This window comes from Salvelinus sp. IW2-2015, unplaced genomic scaffold, assembly GCF_002910315.2.
Source record: "Salvelinus sp. IW2-2015 unplaced genomic scaffold, ASM291031v2 Un_scaffold4156, whole genome shotgun sequence".
Classification (NCBI taxonomy): Eukaryota; Metazoa; Chordata; class Actinopteri; order Salmoniformes; family Salmonidae; genus Salvelinus; species Salvelinus sp. IW2-2015.
Genome location: NW_019945428.1, coordinates 5,646 through 21,987, shown reverse-complemented (window position 1 = coordinate 21,987; position 16,342 = coordinate 5,646). Strand labels below are relative to the sequence as shown.

At 42.6% G+C, this 16,342-nt stretch overlaps 2 long non-coding RNA genes across 2 annotated transcripts in view; one reads left to right on the top strand and one right to left on the bottom strand.

The window, feature by feature from the left end:
* The window catches only part of LOC139026226 (uncharacterized), a 22,659-nt gene extending 9,906 nt beyond the window's left edge, over positions 1 to 12,753 (bottom strand). The window contains exon 1 of the long non-coding RNA XR_011477979.1: positions 12,678 to 12,753. This is a non-coding gene — a long non-coding RNA (uncharacterized lncRNA). The remainder of the gene's footprint in view (positions 1 to 12,677) is intronic.
* On the top strand, positions 10,805 to 11,648 carry LOC112076949 (uncharacterized). The gene is made up of 2 exons (XR_011477978.1): positions 10,805 to 10,874; positions 11,512 to 11,648. It is a non-coding gene; the product is annotated as an uncharacterized lncRNA (long non-coding RNA).
* Positions 12,754 to 16,342: the final 3,589 nt, after the last annotated feature.

Below are 16,342 nucleotides of genomic sequence, written 5' to 3'. Positions count from 1 at the left end.
TGATGTCTGTGTAAGAAATGAGCTATGTGCTGTGTTGAGATATGATTTCGCGATACACACTTCGTAGTGTGTGGGTCTGGTCGTGTGTGTGAGTTGTTCCTTATGTTGTGGGGTGTGTCAGTGTTCGTGTTGTGTGCTCGTTGTAGTTGTGTCGTGTGTCTATGCTGTCGTCGTGGGCACTTCAGCGGCTGTGTGTGTGTTGTGTGTGGTGTGTTGGTGTGTCTTTCGTCGGTGACCGCAGTCTGGTGTTGTTGTGTGATTGTGTATGCTTACACCAGTACATAAAACACAGTTAAACATCCTCTACAATGTCCGTGGTTACAACTATGTTGTGGGTGCGCGTTCCATCCCTTACAGTGCAGAGGAGAAGGCAAACCGTTCCTGGGTTTTGGCACTCTTACATTGGCGGGATGGAAGGATCGCGTGACATATGGTTAATGCGAAGATTTGCTGTGCCAGTGATGCTTATTGTATAAGAGTAAAGCAGTTGACTGCCCCCAAACCATGCCCTCAAGGGCACAGAAAAATATTAGAATGGGCCATACAGACACTGCGGGGCGGAAGACGCCCTCCCGGGAGCCAAGCTGAAGAACACACTGACACAGAAGCAAGAAAAACAGACACTCAATTTTCCTTTACTAATATTAAATATATAATAAAATATAAAATAAAATAATATAATTATATATAAATAAAATATATATAAATATATGAGAGAAAGAAGACGCGACACTCAGGAGATCTACGAGTAGGAGACTCTACAATATGACAACAAACAAAGGCTTTCTTTTATGAGCTGGAAAAGGCGAGGCCTACGGAGAGAGAGAGGGGGAGAGACAGGAAACGGAATGACGAGTTCACAACACACAGCGAGCCAGGAGGCGCGGGGAGGGAGAGCACTCAACGAACGAAACACAGAAGAGTGAGGAGATCGGTGCGGGGGGGTCCTTGTCGATAGTTGACGATCTGAGTTGTATTGATTGAGTGTATAGATGAGTCAGTTCCCCCACGCGTGAAAGAGAGAGTCTGTTGAGAGGGCTGGCGAGAGTTGGTCTGGATAACGGACACGAGACTTGAGAGAGAAAGATGACGAGCGAGGAGCGGAGGCGCGAGGACGAGATGAGAGAGAGAGACGACCTGGAGTCGTGATCGCTCTCTGATTTGAGGCGACTTGAGGAGGCTGATCGTGGACCGGCGGGATGGTGATGAGGTGAGCGAGACGCGATGCGGGATCCTCGGGGTTGCCGTGTGACACAGTCAAAACTGTTAGCGACGACCGAGTAGGGAGGACTCCGCGAGTCGACGGGAGGGGCGAGAAAATTCAAGCATGATTATGATAATATCGACGACACTATATCTGAGAAGAATCAGGGCCCGAGTTCCTCGAAGGTATAGAACATGTTGAACTAGCATCCTCTGATGATGCCCCACCCTCTATAAAGAATATCAAGATTAAAGTCCTCTTTTTGGAGACAAAGCGAGGCCCTGTTCGTGATATTAGAAGAAGAGAGAAGAAGAAAATGCGCGCAAGACGTGTCTTGATAGACCCTTGTACGCCGTAGAGAGTATCTCTTTTTGTTTATTTTTGAGATGTTCTCCAATTGACTATGTAATCTTTGTCTGACTCTGCTTTGCGTCCAAAACACAGACCGTCTAGGCTAAGTCATCAGGTAGCGAAGGAGTATGGAGATTACGAGCAGGAAAAGACTGGACAAAGGGAACACATGACACCAATAGCCTAAATATAATTGCCACACATTTGATGACAATGTATTTGTGTATTTGAGATAATTAGGCTGATATACCTTGAAGTCAATATAATACAATACATTTGCTTTGGACACACTTTGCTGTGATAGGGGTTTTCTCAACCCACTGTGATTCTATTCACAGGGACACTGGGACACTCAGCTGCTGACGGCAATGTAAAGGATGCCAAGTCAGCGGAATTGTTAGGAAACCCGCTCAATTTGATGCAACCTTTTTTAATCATTGTTTTGGGGCAAATAAACCTGCGCCTAAAATAGACGATCGTCTAGTTTTCCCCGTCAACCCTCCAGTCTCTCTCCATTCTCCCACCTGGGTGGTAATGGACGTGTACACGCGTAGGTGATGTCCCTCAACTTTAATTCAAAATATTTTCTACAGTTTTGAGTTAAAAAAGTCTGAGATCAGCGGAGGAACAGCCAACTCTCTCCTACGCACCAGAAGTGTGTGGTAAGCCTATGTAGCTAGCTACGCTCCGTTGGTTGTGCAGCAAAGCGTTGCAGTGCTGCTGTACTGTAGGCTACACCACGGAGATATAGTTGGATGTAGAGGCACCGGAGGAGAAACAAAGTGTCGGTCCGCTAAACGACGGAATAGTCATTACGGGGCGCAGACAGACACGCGTAGCTACGACGGGGGGGACGACTTCACAGGCGTATTGATGGAGGCGTTACACTAGGCTAAAACAGCATCGCAATGTTTGATAACACATGTATTAATTAGAAATATAAAGGAGATAAGATGAGGGAAATGTATCAGGATGTGAAGGGTTTGTTCTATAATGTGGGTTCGTTTGTGAGCCGTAGGAGAGGAGAGGACAATAGAATGCGAGGTCCGTGCAGTAGACTACAGGCCAGCCAGGCAACCAGGCTAGACTAGGCAGCCAGGCTAGAATAGATTTCTCAGGAAGAAACTACACTTTCGAGCTGCAGTAGTCTACAGACTGTCAACCTTGCGGGATTTGCCTTCCAGTACACATGGAATACTGTGTTTATCAGTAACGCATCCGCAACGATACAGGTATAGATTAATCTATGATGACATTAATTGAAACGGTATATTTTCTCTCCTCAACTCTCTGTAATGGAATCCATCTTACTTTAATATATTGTAATGCAGTTTCTGAAATTTGAGGGAAATCTCTAAAACGATTCAAACAAACGGCTTTTGAACAATGGTATGACTGCAAATATGTTTTTCATATTTATTAGCCAATTGTCATGTAAAATTTCCATAGATTGTATAGTTTTTCATATTTATTAGCCAATTGTCATGTATCATTTCCATANAATTTCCATAGATTGTATAGTTTTTCATATTTATTAGCCAATTGTCATGTATAATTTCCATAGATTGTATAGTTTTTCATATTTATTAGCCAATTGTCATGTATAATTTCCATAGATTGACTAACCTACTGTTTGGCAATAGGAGGCACGCTCTAATGACATCATGACAAGCTATAGTGATTTAATTTAACATGCATCCGCCAATGCAGGAGTTTTGATTGGAAGTGCTGTAGCCTACAGCCATAATGTGTGTTACGATGACATGGATTAATAACCCACTACGGAAATACAATGGCAGCATATGGCAGCACTAATAATCTACACCTCAGTGGTAATGTTGCTGCTAGTAATATAACAATAAAACATCAAATAATAACAATAACTAGAWGGTAATTTTCCAATAAAGAAACATTGTGACTTGCTTTAGCTCTTATAAGTATTTTTTTGTGGCAGTTGGGATAGGAACGTTGGTTTGGTGTCTCTAGCTTTAACGGTTGAAGAGTTACTGTTGGTGGGCTATTTTATATTAATTTATGCAAATGTCAATAGTTATACTTGATAAAAGTTGAAAGATATTGATGTTAGGATAGCCTGAACATGTGAAAGTTGTTTTCGGTGAATCTAGCTTGAACAGTTCAAGAGTTACTGTTAGCGAGTTATTTTATGCAAATTTAAAGATTCGAAATAATTTTAGGCTGAATGTTTTAAAGTTGGTCTTGTAGCTTCATTTACCAAGGAGCAGGAGCATTTGGAATTGTTACGTCTGTATTCCTATGGGTCTCATTTAAACCCATGTTCATTGATGCAAAGTGTTTTGTCTGACTTGGTCAGAAATTCCGTTTGAAAAAGTTTTGGGGGAATTTGTTAATGCGTTTACTAAAACAGCTGTATCGTTAGATTGATAGCAGATATTTTTGTTCCGATTCCAGATTTAAATAACAGAAAAATAGATGAAGTACACACTAACTTTTTCTCTGACTTGTTGGCAAAGGAGTCCACATTTCAGTTTTTTTATTAAAACGTTAGAGGAAAATGTAATTGATGCAGTTGGTGAAACAGCTGTATAATTTGATCGGTATGAGATATTTTTGTTCCAATTCTAGCTTTAAATAGCAGAGAAGTAGAGGAATATTTCCAACTATCTATCTGTTTGTCTAACTTGTTGGGAATGTGGTCTGAAAGTTGCATTTACAATGAATGGAATGTTGGAAGTCATGTAACAAAGGAAGCTTTTACAATGTTGAAGAAATCCCATGAAAGTGGATCAAGTTTAATAAGTATAGTAAAAATTGTAATTGTTTAAAAGTATAAATAGTAAAAAAATTCAATAAAGTTGTATGCAAGCATACTATTCCAGACCGATCTGCACGCTTTAACGTTTGAATGGTATTTCTAGCTTAAACGGTGTAAGAGGAGTAACGTTGTAAAGGATAATAACTTTAGTCTGAAATAAAGGGGTCCAATATTTCAAGTGAGGCTTCTGCCACAAGCCACACTAATAAAACCGTGTTTTTGTAACTGTGAAGGCTAAACCATTATTATTTTAGTTAAACGGTTGTCATTTACGCATTCCACTGAATTCATGTTCCAGCTTGTTGTAGGCTGAGGATGTCACGACTTTTCATAAAGCACCACGGGATCTGCATGAGTTGTCTTCCCACCGTTCTCCTCCTCTGATATCCTTGGATGTGCTGTGTGTTTTCAGGCATGGGTGACGGGATGCGCTGCGGCGGTGCTATGTCGAACGTCTGGGTCTTCGTCTTGCTAATGAGCGTCACCTGCCGTCTGAGGTAAACCACTCCCGTTCATAGCATATCTTTTCATGTTATGGATATTGGTATATAGAGCTATTTTATTTTATTTTGACATACTTTAAAGTTATATTCATCTATTTAAATTGGGTAGCCAATGCTGGCCATTTACCTTCCAGTTAGATTCGATTTTGTATGTAAAGTGTTTCAAATATATCTGTTAAGGTTTCTTGATATTGGTATAAGCCACTGATGCTGTGTAATTTTGTTATGAAATATTTGACAGAATTGGCTAATCTATCCAATACTGCCCTTCTCCCTTCCACTTTGATTTCATTATTGAGACGTTAAGGGAAGTGTAGCCTATAACTAGTCCTGTCTCTTATTCTATAACTAGTCCTGTCTCTTATTCTATAACTAGTCCTGTCCCATATTCTATAACTAGTCCTGTCCCTTATTCTATAACTAGTCCTGTCCCTTATTCTATAGCTAGTCCTGTCTCTTATTCTATAACTAGTCCTGTCTCTTATTCTATAACTAGTCCTGTCTCTTATTCTATAACTAGTCCTGTCCCATATTCTATAACTAGTCCTGTAAAGGAAGTGTAGCCTATAACTAGTCCTGTCCCTTATTCTATAACTAGTCCTGTCCCTTATTCTATAACTAGTCCCTGTCCTTTTTCTATAGCTATCCTGTCCTTTATTCTATACTAGTCCTCTCCATATTCTATACTAGTCCTGTCTCTTATTTCTATAACATTATCCTGTCATATTTCATAACTAGTCCTCTCTATTCTATAACTAGTCCTGTCCCATATCTATAACTAGTCCTGTCCCATTATTCTTATACTAGTCCTGTCCCTTATCTATAACTAGTCCTGTCCCATATTCTATAGCTATTTCTGTTCTTATTCTATAACTAGTCCTGTCTCTTATTATATAACTAGTCCTGTCCCTATTCTATAACTAGTCCCTTAATTCCTATACTAGTCCCTTATTCTATAACTAGTCCTGTCCCTTATTCCTATAATAGTCCTGTCCCTTATTCTATAACTAGTCCTGTCCCATATTCTATAGCTAGTCCTGTCTCTTATTCTATAACTAGTCCTGTCCTTTTTATTCTATAACTAGTCCTGTCCCTTATTCTATAACTAGTCCTGTCCCATATTCTATAGCTAGTCCTGTCCTCCTATTCTATAACTAGTCCTGTTCCCTTATTCTATAACTAGTCCTGTCCATATTCTATAACTAGTCCTGTCTCTTATTCTATAACTAGTCTGTCCCTTATTCTATAACTGTCTTATATTTTCCACTAGTCTTATTCTATAATAGTCCTGTCCCATATTCTATAGCTAGTCCTGTCTCTTATTCTATAACTAGTCCTGTCCCATATTCTATAACTAGTCCTGTCCATATTCTATAACTAGTCCTGTCCTTATCTATAACTAGTCCTGTCCCATATTCTATAACTAGTCCTGTCCATATTCTATAACTAGTCTGTCCTATTCTATACTATCTGTCCCTTATTCTATAACTAGTCTGTCCATATTCTATAACTAGTCCTCTCCCATTATTCTATAACTAGTCCTGTCCCATATTCTATACTAGTCTGTCCTTATTCTATAATACAGTCCTGTCCCATATTCTATAACTAGTCCTGTCCATATTCTATAACTAGTCCTGTCCTTATTCTATAACTAGTCCTGTCCATATTCTATAACTAGTCTCTCTTCTTAAACCTGTCCCATATTCTATAACTAGTCCTGTCCCTATTCTATAACTAGTCCTGTCCCATATTCTATAACTAGTCCTGTCCATATTCTATAACTAGTCTCTCTTATTCTATAACTAGTCCTCTCCCATATTCTATAACTAGTCCTGTCCCATATTCTATAACTAGTCCTGTCCTTATTCTATAACTAGTCCTGTCCCATATTCTTATAACTAGTCCTGTCCATATTCTATAACTAGTCCTGTCCATATTCTATAACTAGTCCTGTCCATATTCTTAAACTAGTCTCCATATTCTATACTAGTCCTGTCCATATTCTATAACTAGTCCTGTCCATATTCTATAACTAGTCCTGTCCCATATTCTATAACTAGTCCTGTCCATATTCTATAACTAGTCCTGTCCATATTCTATAACTATTCCTGTCCATATTCTTTAACTAGTCCTGTCCATATTCTATACTAGTCCTGTCCTATTCTATAACAGTCTGTCCATATTCTATAAACTAGTCCTAGTTGTCACGTTTTCGTCATCAGGATCGGACAAGGCGGCAGCGTGAGTAGAGTTCCACATATTTTTAATAAACGGAAAACTCTCCAAAACAAAACAATAAAGCACAAACGAAACGTGAAGCTATTGGTGATATGTATTCTATCTATCTATCAAAATAGTGCAGACAGGCAACTAACATAGTCAAGATCCCAAACCACAAAAGTGAAATGGCTACCTAAATATGATCCCCAATCAGAGACAACGATAAACAGCTGTCCTCTGATTGGGAACCATATCAGGCAAACATAACATACAAAAACCCAAGACACAAAAACTAACGTACCACCCTAGTCACACTCTGACCTAACCAAAATATAAAGAAAAAAGAGATATCTAAGGTCAGGGGCATGACACCTGTCCCATATTCTTAACTAGTCCTGTCTATAACTTTCCTGTCCCCTTATTTTATATTGCATACAACTAGTCCTGTCCCTATTTTATAACTAGTCTGTCCCTTGTATTTATAACTAGTCCTGTCCCTTATTCTATAAACTAGTCTGTCCCATATTCATAACTAGTCCTGTCCCTTATTCAATGTAATCAAATTGAAGCATTCCAATTCTGTCAAAATTCTCTTCCACAATTGATTGATTCTCAGAAGTAAATCTGTATCTGTTCCTACCCTTCTAAGTCCTGTCTAAAGTCATGTAACTGTTCCCTCCCTTCTGAACCCTGTCCTAAGTCATGTAACTGTTCCCTACCCTTCTCTGATCCTGTCCTAAAAGTCATTTAACTGTTCCTCTTACCCTTCTGATCCCTGTCCTAAAGAGTCATTTAACTGTTCCCTACCCTTCTGATCCCTGTCCTAAAGTCCGTGTAACCTGTTCCCTACCCTTCTGATACTGTCCTAAAGTCGTGTAATGTTTCCATACCCTTCGATACCTGTCATAAAGTCATTTAACTGTCCCTACCCTTTCTGAATCCCTGTCCTAAGTCATGTACTGTTCCTAACCCCTCTTGATACCTGTCCAAAAGTAATGTAAAGGTTCTCTACCCTTTGATCATGTTCTAAAGCCGTGTCACTTTCCCTCTTCTGATCCTTGTGCTAAAGTCGTGTAACTGTTTCCCTACCCTCTCTGATCCCTGCAGCCTGGTACCCAGTCACTACGTTGTAACCATACTGTCCTGTTCCCCCTGCAGCCTGGTACCCCAGTCAACTAGTCTGTAACCATACCTGTCCTGTTCCCCTGCAGCCTGGTACCCAGTCAACTAGTCTGTAACATACTGTCCTGTTCCCCCTGCAGCCTGGTACCCAGTCAACTAGTCTGTAACCATACTGTCCTGTTCCCCCTGCAGCCTGGTACCTCCATCAACTAGTCTGTAACCATACTGTCTGTTCCCCCTGCAGCCTGGTACCAGTCAACTAGTCTGTAAACCATACTGTCCTGTTCCCCTGCAGCCTGGTACCCAGTCAACTAGTCTGTACCCTACTGTCCTGTTCCCCCCTGCAGCCTGGTACCGCAGTCAACTAGTCTGTAACCATACTGTCCTGTTCCCCCTGCAGCCTGTACCCAGTCACTAGTCTGTAACCATACTGTCCTGTTCCCCCTGCAGCTGGTACCCAGTCAACTAGTCTGTAACCATACTGTCCTGTTCCCCTGCAGCCTGGTACCAGTCAACTAGTTGTACACATACTGTCCTGTTCCCCTGCACCTGGTACCCGTAACCTAGTCTGTACCATACTGTCTGGTTCCCCCTGCAGCTGGTACCCAGTCAACTAGTCTGTAACCATACTGTCCTGTCCCCGTGCAGCCTGACCGCAGTCAACTAGTCTGTAACCATACGTCCTGTTCCCCTGCAGCTGACCAGTCACTAGTCTGTAACATAACTGTCCTGTTCCCTGCAGCACTGGATGGCGTCACTAGTCTGTAACCATACTGTCCTGTTCCCCCCCTGCAGCCTGGTACCAGTCAACTAGTCTGTAACCTATACTGTCCTGTTCCCCCTGCCATAGCCTGTAACCCAGTCAACTAGTCTGTAACATACTGTCCTGTTCCCCTGCAGCCTGGTACCCAGTCACTAGTCTGTAACTATACTGTCTGTTCCCCCTGCAGCTGGTACCAGTCAACTAGTCTGTAACCATACTGTCCTGTTCCCCCTGCAGCTGGTACCCAGTCAACCTAGTCCCTGTAACCATAACTGTCCTGTTCCTCCTGCAGCCTGGTAACCAGTCAACTAGTCTGTACCATACTGTCCTGTTCCCCCTGCAGCCTGGTACCCAGTCAACTAGTTCTGGTAAACCATACTCCTGTTCCCCCTGCATGGTCCCAGTCAACTAGTTGTAACCCATACTGTCCTGTTCCCCTGAGCTGTACCCAGTCAACTAGTCTGTAACCATACGTCTGTTCCCCCTGCAGCTGGTACCAGTCATAGTCTGTAACCATACTGTCTGTTCCCCCTGCAGCTTACCCGTCACTAGTCTTAACCTACTCCTGCCCGAGTACCCAGTCAACTGTTGTAACCATACGTCCTGTTCCCCCTGCAGCCTTTCCAGCCAGCAGGAACCCCTCAGAAACCCTAAAAGAGGCGGAGCTAAATGACAACATCAACCATCTTTACCGAATACTGGACAGACTGCTGGACGGCTATGACAACAGGCTACGTCCTGGACTGCGGAGGTAGGGACCGCATCCAGACCCTCAATGTCTCCCAAACGGCACTCTATTCAAGCCATAAACGGGCCGTATCTGGTCTATAGTAGTGGCACTATATAGGGAATAGGGCTCTGGTCTATAGTAGTGCACTAATATAGGGAATAGGGCTCTGGTCTATAGTAGTGCACTATATAGGGAATAGGGCTCTGGTCTATAGTAGTGCACTATATAGGGAATAGGGCTCTGGTCTATAGTAGTGCACTATATAGGGAATAGGGGCCATTTAGGACACACACGTAAAACCTTTACCATGTTGCATACAGTACATACAGTATGGACATGTAAACTGATTGCATACATACCACATGTAAACTGACTCTTAGAATCATAATTGTTTTATGATATAATGAAGTAGACAGAACTTCCCTCCAGTACATCCTCTGTATTTATTAGTAAGAGACCACAGATCTTCCCTCCAGTACATCCTCTGTATCTATTAGTAAGAGACCACTTGCCTTGCCGTACATCCTCTGTATCTATTAGTAAGAGACCACAGATCTTCCCTCCAATACATCCTCTGTATCTATTAGTAAGAGACCATAGAACTTCCCTCCAATACATCCTCTGTATCTATTAGTAAGAGACCATAGATCTTCCCTCCAATACAACATCTGTATCCATTAGTAAGAGACCATAGAGGGGTGATAATGTCTTTGTCAGTCTGCTAGTCCTCTATTATAGAGGGGAATGGGTCTATATTCATAGACTCTGGTAAACACAGGTCTCTGACGAAGAGACTAGTGGGCGACCGACCTAGAGAGAGAGAGAGAGAGCGAGAGCGAGAGAGAAAGCAATCACTCCTTTCATAAATACCAGGGTCTTTGTTCTCAAAGGACCAAGGCCAACTTTTCAGATCCTCTTTCGGAAAATACATTTAATTATTGAAGGTTCAATGCAGAATTATGTGTCAATCCATGTTGTTTGAATAGAAAAAGAGAAAGGTCAGCGAAATAATCCATGTTGTTAGAATAGAAAAAGAGAAAGGTCAGTGAAATAAGGAACGTGTACTCGTGCCTCTCTGAGCAACTCACACCCTCTCTGGATGGGATTTGTTTTCTACAGAGAAGGTGACCGAGATCAAGACCAACATATTTGTGACCAGCTTCGGTCCCGTTTCTGATACTGAAATGGTAAGGACTTCTTCCTGATTAATTCTCATCCTAATAGAAACAGTAACAGCTTCCATATTCTCGTGCTACTGATGTATAATTGTATTATTGAATGAAAGTATTTTTTTTGTAAAAAAAAAAAAATGGAATAAAAATTTAGCAAAACATTTACTTATTTCATCTATTTTTAAATTACGATTCGTTTTTTAGTTTTTAAAATTACAATTAGTCTGTATTAATGTCTTTGGGCCGGTTTCCCAGCAACAGATTAAGTCTAGGCCAGGACTAAGAAGCACACTCAATGGAGAATCTCCAATGAACATGCATTTTAGGATTAGCCTTAATAATCTGTGTCTGAGAAACTGCCCCTTACTGTCATGCTGTACATCCAATGATGCCCTCGTAGCGTTCATATACCAACGGAACCCCTGTCTCCTCTTTGACCTCTGACATATACCAACGGAACCCCTGTCTCCTCTTTGACCTCTGACATATACCAACGGAACGCTGTTCTCCTCTTTGACCTCTGACATATACCAACGGAAGCCCTGTCTCTCTTTGACTCTGACATATACCAACGGACCCCTGTTCTCCTCTTTGACGCTCTGGACATATATCAACGGAACCCCTGTCTCCTCTTTGGACTCTTGACCTGCAGGAGTACACCATAGATGTGTTCTTCAGACAGAGCTGGAAGGACGAACGTCTGCGTTTCCAAGGCCCAGAAGATGTTACCGTTAAACAACCTCCTGGCGTCTAACATGCTGGACCCCAGACACCTTCTTCCTCAACCGGGAAGAAATCTATCGCCACAACATGACCAGCCAAACAACCTTCTCCGACTCAAAGACGACGGGACACTGCTCTACCACGATGAGGTCAGTGAGAGCCTCAACAACACTGTGTTGTGAGCAAAAATTCTTGACTTGTTTTTTGGTTGTTGTTTTTTTTCTCCCACTGTTGGTTTCAGGTCAATGCTCTTAAAGACAAACAAACAGTCTAATGACTGGTACAAACAAACAGTCTACAGACTAAAGACTGGTACAAAACAAACAAACAGGTCTACAGACTAAAGACTGGGACAAACAAACAGTCTAAAGACTGGTACAAACAAACAGTCTACAGACTAAAGACTGGTACAAACAAACAAACAACAGACTAAAGACTCGTACAAACAACAGTCTAAGACTAAAGACTGGGACAGAACAAACAGTCTACAGACTAAGGTACAGGTGCACAGGGTTGTTTCCATGTTTAATTAGATAACGTGATTCAACAATCGTAAGATAACTTCTCATTACAACTCTCATGAACATAGATGTATGCTCATTCAATGCTAGGTCTATATCTGAGTCCTGGTGTATGTTTGAGACCGCGCTCACTATGAGATGATCCTTGTATCAACAATAAACAAACCAAACAATACAAAATAATCAACAATAAACATGAGATTTCTGGTCAGTCGACGCTAGGAGGTCAGCACATGCATCTTTGTGCTCCTTCTACTGTAGAACTAAATGTCGTAGCGTAGCACTCCGTATTATCGGCATATTCAGCAGCGTTTAAGAAATATATTACCTTCAACAGTGTTATCTTGTGATCAAGCCATCAATGTTGTGTGATTATTGGTGTCGTCTAAATATTAGCTACCGGCTTAGCAATTGTTYGACATTTCAGTGGAAATACTATCAGCTTTTTGATAAGCGGTTTAGCAAAGAAAATGCGTATTTTTGGCATACGGTTCCCAGTTATTGGCCACCTTACTATTTTGTTAAATTACAAGATATATCCTTTTAATTTTGTTTAAAAAAATKAGACACCAACCTCGTATCCAAAGTGTTTACTAGATAGTTGGCTAGCCTTCCGGTAAAAAAATGTGACTTGCCTGTCAACGTTTCGTTGCGTAGCCCGGTGATCCCTCCCGTGGACTCTTAATAAAGGGTTCTTCACCAACATATTTAGTGTTAATCTCTCATAATTTGTTTTAAAGATTAATTTTATGTTTTAAGAAAGTAAATAACAGTTTAATATTAAAATATAAATGAGTATGAATAATTTACACAAAATAAAACTTGCATTGACATAAACAATGAAAACACAGAGTTGGCCGGTGGCGCTTTTCTCTTCTTTTCTGTGCTGCAGTTAGAAAAAAGTTGTGTTAGACAGAGTATGTTTTCATGAAAACCATTTTCAGTTTTTGACATCAATACCTCTGGAGGAATCTGCAGGGAGGTGTGTATATCTTTGGAGGAGGTGGACATGCCCTGAAGGCTGGTGCTCTGGACTGTAGAGAGAAAAAAAAGTTTCAACATTGCAGTTTTATAAAACACAAAACAAACAGTATTTTTTTTGTAATTTAACATGTGTTTACCTGTGGAGGTGGCTGTATTCGAATCGCAGGGGCAGGACACCAGACGAGGCTGCTTTGGTGGTGTGACCAGGGGAGACGGAGGAGGCAGTTGATACAGAGGAGGCCGTGTTGTTGGGACAGACAGGGGGGTGGTGTGCATCGTGGTGGTGGTGGACGAAACCAGCCAACGATGGTTTGGAGTAGATGGTGTTTGTAATGGTGGGGTTGACGGGCTGACGATGGTGTGGCCGGCAGAGTAGGCACCTGGCCTTCTTCTGCAGCTGGGGACTTCGACGGTTTTTCCCTAACCCACTCTCCTCCAAGTGCTTCTCATAAGAAGTGAAGTAGGTGTCCAATCGTTGGACGTGTGACACTCAGCTCTCCCCTGTCCAGGGTGTCCGGCCTCCTCATGCTCAGGTCTTGTGGCCTCTCCTGATCATTCCCACCACCTCTTCCCCAGTGCTGGGACTGTTTCCCCTGGGTGCCCGAAATCTACATAAGAACCGGAATATAAAATTGTCCATCCAGGATGAACATTTTGCCTAATCTATGGCATCACCCTACACATGGCATCACCCGTACACATGGCATCACCCTACCACTATGGCATCACCCTACACATGGCTGGCATCACCCTACACATGGCATCACCCCTACACATGGCATCACGCTACCACATGCATCACCCTACACATTGGCATCACCCTACACATGGCATCACCCTACACATGGCATCACCCTACACATGGCATCACCCTACACATGGCATCACCCTACACATGGCATCACCGTACACATGGCATCACCCTACACATCCTCGTTTACGTAGCACACATTGAGAACAGTCAGTCCTGCATTCTACATACATAAACACATATTCCTGCGTATTTTGTCGGCGTATTTCATCAGCCTCTCTCTGGTGAAGGGGAACCCATGGCTGGCGCAGTACTACACCAGAGAATTTGCATCCTGTGGTGCAAGCAACGTGGGTGGTCGACTGCGACAGCCATGGGTCATCCAGCCGCTCAGCCAGTCCTCCAGGGTCTCCTGAGGGACACCATGTACCTTGGTAGATAAGAAAATAAAACTGTTACTAGCAGATACAATTTACATACACGTGATAATCTCCTAAAAACAAAAGATGCCTGGCAGATAGCCATCCCTGCCCCGCAGTCCTCCATGGCATGGAACATGTCCACCTGAATAACCTGACTAACCTTGGCAGCCTGGCAGATAGCCATCCCTGCCACGCAGTCCTCCGTGGCATGGAACATGTTGTCCTCGTCAACACTCACACCTGTGTTAACGAGAGAATCACTGACATGATGTCAGCTGGTCCTTTTGTGGCAGGGCTGAAATGCAGTGGAAATGTTTTTTGGAGATTCAGTTCATTTGCATGGCAAAGAGCGACTTTGCAATTAATTGCAATTCATCTGATCACTCTTCATAACATTTTGGAGTATATGCAAATTGCCATCATACAATCTGAGGCAGCAGACTGTGAAAATTAATATTTGTGTCATTCTCAAAACTTTTGGCCACGACTATATATTTCAGAGGAAAAAAGTTGGATATTAAATTGTGTGGTCTGTCGCGCCGTCTTACGACATACAGCGTGTCCCACAACGTGTGTATACATCTAACTTTTTTGAAAACTCTCAACTTAACTTACATAAACTGCAATAAAACTCAGCTGTCAGCTAGCTAGAAGGGTGTCTAGTCGCAAAACTTACCGTTATTTTACGGTCCATTTAAATGTTGAACTCGAGGTGATTTAGTCCTCCAACCGCTTAAAAGTGTCCGATGTCGGGAGAAAATTAGCTCGGAGTTCTGCTGTCTATTGAATCGTCATGCTCATTCTACTATAGTACTAAATGTCATAGGAGTTCTAATGTCTATTGAATCTTCATGCTCATTCTACTATAGAACTAAATGTTATAGGAGTTCTGCTGTCTATTGAATCGTCATGCTCATTCTACTATAGAACTAAATGTCATAGGAGTTCTAATGTCTATTGAATCGTCATGCTCATTCTACTATAGAACTAAATGTCATAGGAGTTCTAATGTCTATTGTCTTACTGGTTTGTTATATAGGGTTTGTTAACTTGTTATGTAGCTAGTTCCAGTAAATATACGGTACTCTATCTCTACACCATTATTCAGTCATAATACACAGGTCATATTGTCATGTTTGAGACTCAAACATCAAACAGTACATATAGCAGCCCCTGGAGATTTGACTGTGAGACCCCTGCTGTAGGAATACATCCTATAATACTCCCACCCACACACACACACACACACACACACACACACACACACACACACAGCACACACACCAGCACACACACACACACACACACACACACACACACACACACACACCACACACACACACACACACACACACACACACACACACCACACACACACACACACACACACACACACACACACAGACTCCTTTCAGCTCTGAACGGTTCTCCGTCCCATTCCTCTGGCGGTTCCTCTGTCCCATTCCTCTGATGGTCTCTGTTCCATTCCTCTGACGGTTCGTCCCATTCCTCTGGCGGTTCCTCTGTCGCATTCCTCTGGCGGTTCCTCTGTCCATTCCTCTGGCGGTTCTCCGTCCCATTCCTCTGATGGTTCCTCCGTCCCATTCCTCTGACGGTTCCTCTGTCCCATTCCTCTGACGGTCCTCTGTCCCATTCCTCTGACGGTTCCTCCGTTCCCATTCCTCTGACGGTCCTCCGTCCATTCCTCTGACGGTTCCTCCGTCCCATTCCTCTGGCGGTTCCTCTGTCCCATTCCTCTGACGGTCCTCTGATGGTTCCTCCTTCCCATTCCTCTGACGGTCCTCTGTCCCATTCGTCTAGGTTCCTCCTTCCCATTCCTCTGACGGTTCCTCTGTCCCATTCCTCTGGCGGTTCCTCTGTCCCATTCCTCTGACGGTTCCTCCGTCCAATCCTCTGGCGTTCCTCCGTCCCATTCCTCTGATGGTTCCTCCTTCCCATTCCTCTGACGGTTCCTCCGTCCCATTCCTCTGATGGTTCCTCTGTCCCATTCCTCTGACGGTTCCTCTGATGGTTCCTCCTTCCATTCCTCTGACGGTTCCTCTGTCCCATTCGTCTGATGGT